Raw genomic sequence first — 7,010 nt, forward strand, 5'->3', positions numbered from 1 at the left:
TCCCTTACTTTCTGTATGATCTGTTCTAATGTAAAAATTCCATTCATAGATATTCTTTTTTTCCCTGAAGTTCATGTGTTCCTCTTTGCTCATGTTGTCTATAACAAATTTTAAAGCTTATTTACTATCTTGGCATAAATCTTATGTTCAGTCAAATTTATTTCTCTGTAATTCTGACACAACACTTGATTTCCTTTTTTTAGACAACGAAATCACTTTTACTGTTTTTCATTTCCTGTGGCATTCTGTAGTCTGAAATTAACACTGATTTTAGAAATGGAATGATCTGAGATGCAATAATATACTGCCATATTTAAGCAACTCAACATTTCAACCATCCAACCAAGCTGTCGTTTTAATTTTTGCATTTGAAAGAGTTTCTTGCTATTTTTTCTGAGTAATTCATTATAAGATTCACATAGGATTCCATGACATATTATCAACTTTATCTCTGTCAAAACAAAGTGTTTATTGCTCCTCCTGTCTGTATTCCTACCTGGACTTCTCTCACTCAGAAGAATATAATATTTTCAAAACTTTGTAGACTAAAGTCTGCTTTCTATGCAAATAATTTTCGGTTCTATAGACACCACCTCTTTCATGACTGCTGTTGAGCTTTTATAATTAATCATTTGGCATCATATCTTGCTCATGTAAAATAATGCATCGATTTTTCTTTGGGATTTGTATAAAAATATTTTACATTCTATTTTTATGTCATAAGGCTCAAATTGTTTTTTGTTACCACATTTAATAACCCTTTTTGTTCTGCTTTTTAATTGCTGCCCAAATGTGATTGGCAGCTTTCTTCACTAGTTTCTCATTTCATTTCATTTTTTCTCATTTCTTTTCTGCTCTTGCACATGTTTCAACTCTCTTAAGAAGCATGTTTATCCTGATTTGGTGGTATCCTCAAATAAAGACTGTTCTATGATGTCCAACTTAAAATATACTTTGGGTTCTTTTGTATTCTGTATCCTCAAACTCTTCTATTTTTAAACAGCTCAATTTGCAAGAGCAGATGAAAGTAATTTAAATAGATGTGATGTCTGTATGACCTCATGTTTCTGACCTGTTTTGCAACTTTAAACTACATAGAATAGTTATAATATAATAGCAACTTCTCCCTGAGACTTAATAAACATCATATTAAGTCCATTTTAAGTAGACTTGAATATCCATCTTATGGTAAAATGTATTAGTGAGTTTAAATATATTACAAATTGCCAATTATATTTTTATTCTTTTATTATCATTACACGGATTAATTTTAATGGCTCTACTACATGCTAAGTAGCTGTATTCCTCATTTATGTAATTAAATCTTTTATGAGTAGAACAATTCCTTGATATTATACTAATCCAGCAGTTTTTGCAGTACTTTATAGAACCCATCCAATTCTTCTTTCTTCCAAGGGTATGTCCCATTATAGTAATTTTTTATGTATGATTTTAAAATGTCATAATTATTATCCTTACATTTGTGAATTTATAAGATCATATTCTGGATTCCCATATATAGTTAATAAAAATGTTTACTCCTTTAAAAGCTTACAACTTCAGTTTCATTCCACAATAAAAAGGAATATTTCTTTATTCATTTTAAAGCTATTCCTTTCTTTTTTGTCTCTAAATACCACAAAGTCACTTCCTTTTCACTGCACAATTGTAGCTAATTCTAATTCCTTACTAGTAATACAGCGTACATTCCAACTGATTTAGTCTTCAGCAATCAGTTTCTAATTTTGCTTCATGTTTGTTCGGCTAATTATTCCATTATTTCTGATCCTGATTCCAAAGCTACTCTGAATATTTTGTCTAACATAATCGTCTCCTAAAGTCATTAACAATATTTTGTTGAGTAGTCCAATGGTAGGGAACACTATTTCTAAGGTGCATACAAAGTGCAATGTATCATAAGGTATAAAGACGTATTAGATACCAACAATGACATACAATTTTAAACTAAAATAAAATTTAATACTAGAAAAAAATATTTGGAATATATTATTAAATAAGTTCAGAAAATTATAACACTTACTCCTTAATAAATCTGTCTGTAGAAGTAGAATTTTTAATGTTAAGGATGTATTTATATGCTACTAATCAAAATACTGAGGAATAAGTAATTGAAAAACACATTAGTCAACTCTTAGGTATAGTAGTACATAAATTTGTTATTGGTCAAATTTACACTGCCTTTGAAAACCATTTAATACTAAATTTATTGCTAGAAGCAGAAAAAAATTTCTCTGTATGTAAAACTATTATCTTTACCTTCTTGTACTAAGTAAAGAAAGTATTATGTTCGCGAAAAATTTTGGTTTTCAGATTTCAATAAATATCCATTTTGACCATCCCTGAATCCATTTTGACTAGTTTTGCTAGACTATTATGCTAGACTGCATAACTCAAAAACGATTAGCCTTAGAATGGTGAACTTACCATTCTAAGTACCATCCTAAACTTGGATTTAGGACTGTTGTAACATTTAGTTGTGAACCTTCCCTTTTGATTTCAATTGATTTGACCAAAAGTATCCAGAAAATCTGGATTTTGGACTTTTTCTTAACTGCAGTAATAAGCCCTCATTGAGAGCTTTTCAACAATATATCATAAGTTGTACTTATTTTTATTGGTTCCAGAGTTACAGCCAAATAAAGTTTTAATTAATGAAATATTTGGATTTTGCAGGGAAAGGCATACAGATTCGAATCAAACTTCATCTCCCTTTTTTAACTTTTTTTTTTTTTTTATTTAAATATATTGATTTATTAATAATTATTAACCACTGACTGTAAAAATATTTTGCAATAAATAATAATTCAATAATAACAATAAAAAAAAGAATATGAAAAAATATCAGATATTATTAATGAAATAAAATTTTATGTACTTTTTCATTTAAAAAAAAAATGTGTAGATGTAATTTAATAGGCATATAAGGAAGTCATGTGGTGTCTACATTAATTTTTTTAAATTTATTATGTCCCAATTATATATTTTATTTATGCCCCAATCAGATTACTGTGAGAAAGGAATGCATAATTATTTAATATAATGTATTGTATTATCCTAATCATTAGGTAAAAATTCCAAGAAAAAGATTATTATTAAATAAAATTACATAATAACAATCCTTTATGAAATTAAGAACTATGCTTATATATAGTTTTTACATGTTACTTGTAATTGTTGGATGGGAAATACAGAGATAGAAAGAGATAATGAGAAAATTAGACAGACATATTAAACTGACTGAAAAACTTTGTTGAAAATCATTAGTAATATCTGCAGTTGAATCACTAGCGTTGCTAAAAACGTTTTTGAATATGGTAAATGTTTTGTTAAGTTCAGTGCACATGTTATATGCTAATGCTAGTAGTTCCTTGATACTGTAGCCATCTACAATTCTACCAATGGGTGCTAATTAACAACACATCCTAGCCTGCCAATTCATGAATGAAACAAATTATGAACACTTTCTAGAAAAAATGTTGTTAAGTAATGCAGTTATTGAAAAAAAAGTTTTACAGTATTATTTATTGTAAAACTTTTTTTACAATCAGAGGTTGTTAATAATTATTAATAAATCAATATATTTAAATTAAAAAAAAAAAAAAGTTAAAAAAGGGAGATGAAGTTTGATTTGAACCGATGTGCCTTCCCCTTCAAAATCCAAATATTTCATTAATTAAAATTTTATTTGTCTATAACTCTGGAACCAATGAAAGTAAGTACCACTTATGACTCACTGAAAAGCTCTCAATGAGGACTTATTACTGCAGTTAAGAAAAAGTTCAAAATCCATTTTTTGGGGATTTTGGGCCTTTTTGACACTTTTGGTTCAGTCAATTGCAATCAAAAGGGAAGGTGTACAACTAGATATTACAACAGTCCTAAATCCAAAATTTCAACATCCTAGTGTGATCTGCCAAAAGATGTGGCAGGTGAAAGAATCTCACAATTTAGTAAAAATAAAAGAATACTTAGATATTAAATTAAAAACCAAAATACTGTCACACATCACAACACATTCTTGTCACAAAATGTAGATGTAAAATGGGTCTGTTTAGAACATGTGTAATGAAAATTTTGCATCAAATTTTGTTTTCCGACATCTCAAGTAGGTACGTGTAGTTTGTAAAACACTTTGACAGATGCAGAAAAAACCTAATTCATCTGATAATACGTAGACAGCAGTTGCTGATTAATTGGTAAATCATAAGTGAAAAAATTTGACTAAAATTATTAAAGTCAAGTTAAAGTATGATAAGGATTTTGATTAAAAAAAATTTGTTCTTTCCATAGACTACAAATAATAACTGCCCTTCCCAAACATTCTGGTTTAGGATATCTTTTATCTGTGTCAATTCTGGGTTATTTTGTTTTGTGTTAGTAATCTGAATTATAACAGGGCTGAAATGTTCCTTTATAATGCAGTATAAGATTAAAATCTTCAAAGTATGTAAATTCTTGTTTGATTATATTAATAATATTAAACCAATGAAAATAAAAATGTAACAGAATTTTGTAATTTCTGTGTGGATCAAAACCACAACCAATTGAAATAAAATGGAGCTCCTATCACATGATCAGGACTCTGATCAGATAAAATAGGTAGAGTTGGGTTGATCTGACTTATACAATAGAACAGTATAGTGAACTTATGCTTAAGTTAACCAATTCAAATTGATTTTCTTTCAACAGAGTCAACCAAGGGATATTACTGGATTTTAAATAGTGGTGGAATAAATTTTACAACAAAAGTTATTTATCTGATTTCCCTTTTGGGAAATATATTTCAAGGAATGAAAAGCTTCTTTCCAAGTAAATAAATTCAGAGAATTTGTTTATGATAACAATAAGAAGGGAAAGGTTACAACAAAAGTTTTTATTGACAACTGGTATGAATAAACTTTTACATTTTTGTTATGTATGCTTAACCTTGCTGTATGTTACCTGCTGATATTGTATACAAAGGAAAATTTTCAATTGATGCTAAAAAAAATATCTGATGCAGAAAGTTGCCAGTTATATACCAGAGTGCTGAAATGAAACATTCTATAATGAACTATTCCAGTGGGTCACAACTGCAGTAAAACATAACAATGAGTCAGAATTCAGTGATTTTGAGTGAATGCTGTTAACATGTAAGAAAATGTTATTACATAAATACAATATTTTCACAATCTTTATAAATAATAACTTCCTTATAATAAATAAAGTTTCTAATAATGGGTTTCTTTATTAAAATACCACAATAGTTGGGTGTATATTTTATAAAAAAATGATTTTTAGAAAGAATTGGACTTTGCAAAAACAGAACGTGGAAATGTTTTTGTTTAGTTTGTGAACTATTGAATGTAATACGTTCGTGATAATCAGGAAACACCGTAGAATTGGGGAAAAGGTTGTATTTGTAAAAGTAATTTTTCTTAAGCTGTGCAATTTTTTTTGTTTCTTATGTAGAACTTGATTTTTGTTATATATCCATTTCTGCAAAGTGCAATTAAATTAAGAAAACAAATGTCCAGAAACAGTGGCAAAAGCTGCTTCCAAGTGACAGCTAAGGTTTTTTGGAATATAATTATCTACATCCAATATTTTTTCCCTTAAGTTCTCAACTAATTCTCTTAAATTTTGCATGTTCTAATTTCAGTATCATTCTTAACTTTCTGGATATGTTGACCAATTCTGGTAGATTACATCACATTACACAGTAGTAAAATAAAAAGAGCAGGCTTTATAATGTCATTAGATTAAGATCGTGACACATATAATAAAAATAATAAAACAAAAGGCAATGAGTATAAAACAATCGTATGTTAGGTATGGCATGCTAAGCAAATAAATGAAACAGATACCAAACAAATAAAATCGAATGGAACCTATACTTCCATTATAGATTCTTCCCTGAAAACATTTCAAGTACATTGGTTTTGCTTGGCTTTATATTATTCCAAATTTATTATTAAGTTACTTTAGACAGTCTCTTATAGACATTTTTAATATGATTTTTCCTGTTTAATTTAGGTCAGTGTAAAATCATAAAAGCTTAATAGCTGACAATACCCAAACGAACGTTCATTATTCAAAGCCAATATGACGCACCGAATCTTAATATGATGGATACCTAAATGAACGTTGCAGCCCTACTAAATATAAGGTATCCAGTCTTCGGGTCATTTTAGCTTCAATTTATTATTTTGAAACTATTTTACTGCAAATCGGCCTCCAAAGTCAGCAGTTCTATAGAGCTGCATAAAGTTACTAACTTTGTATCAAAACGGAAACTTTCAATCTCCACAAATAAGGCTGACCACTGTAAAATGCCACCAATAACTCGTCAAGCGTTGGAACTAGATCCACGATTGAAACACCTGTCGTCCATTTTTTAGATAAATCTTAACATGCTACCACAACTTGCACCATTCCTACCTATCTACGCAAAATATCAAAAAGTTGGCCAGACAACCGAAATAAATTCTGTACGAAAACTGTATATTTTCTATCTTAAAAAAATATACCAACACCTTGTAAAAATCTTTAAAACGATAAATTTTACAAATTTAAAAACCTGAGGATTTCGTATATTACATAATACACATAAATTCATTACTGCCGTAACCCTTTACTACAGACAAATTCACAAGGCTCCAAAATAGTTGGTACAAGACGTAAAACCTCCGGTAACTTAATGGAGATTTCTTTCGTGAGAAGTAATTTCGCTGTTGTGTAAAGCGTTACGAGTTTTAGAATATTTAAACCGTATGGTCGATAGCAAACAATCGCAGTTTAATGGGATAACTTTTGATTGCAGCTGTTGAACGTAATATATGACCAATATCTTTACATCAAGAAAAAACTTGCAATACATAAACGTGATAAAATAGGTTTAATTATACACCGTACAAGAACTATTATTATAATGCACTCGAAAGTTGTACACGGCCTGAGTGTGGGAGGCACTCAACCGCATGTACATTTACTTGTAGGTTGGTTTCCAT

The sequence above is a fragment of the Lycorma delicatula genome, chromosome 1, assembly GCF_047948215.1.
Source record: "Lycorma delicatula isolate Av1 chromosome 1, ASM4794821v1, whole genome shotgun sequence".
Lineage (NCBI taxonomy): Eukaryota > Metazoa > Arthropoda > Insecta > Hemiptera > Fulgoridae > Lycorma > Lycorma delicatula.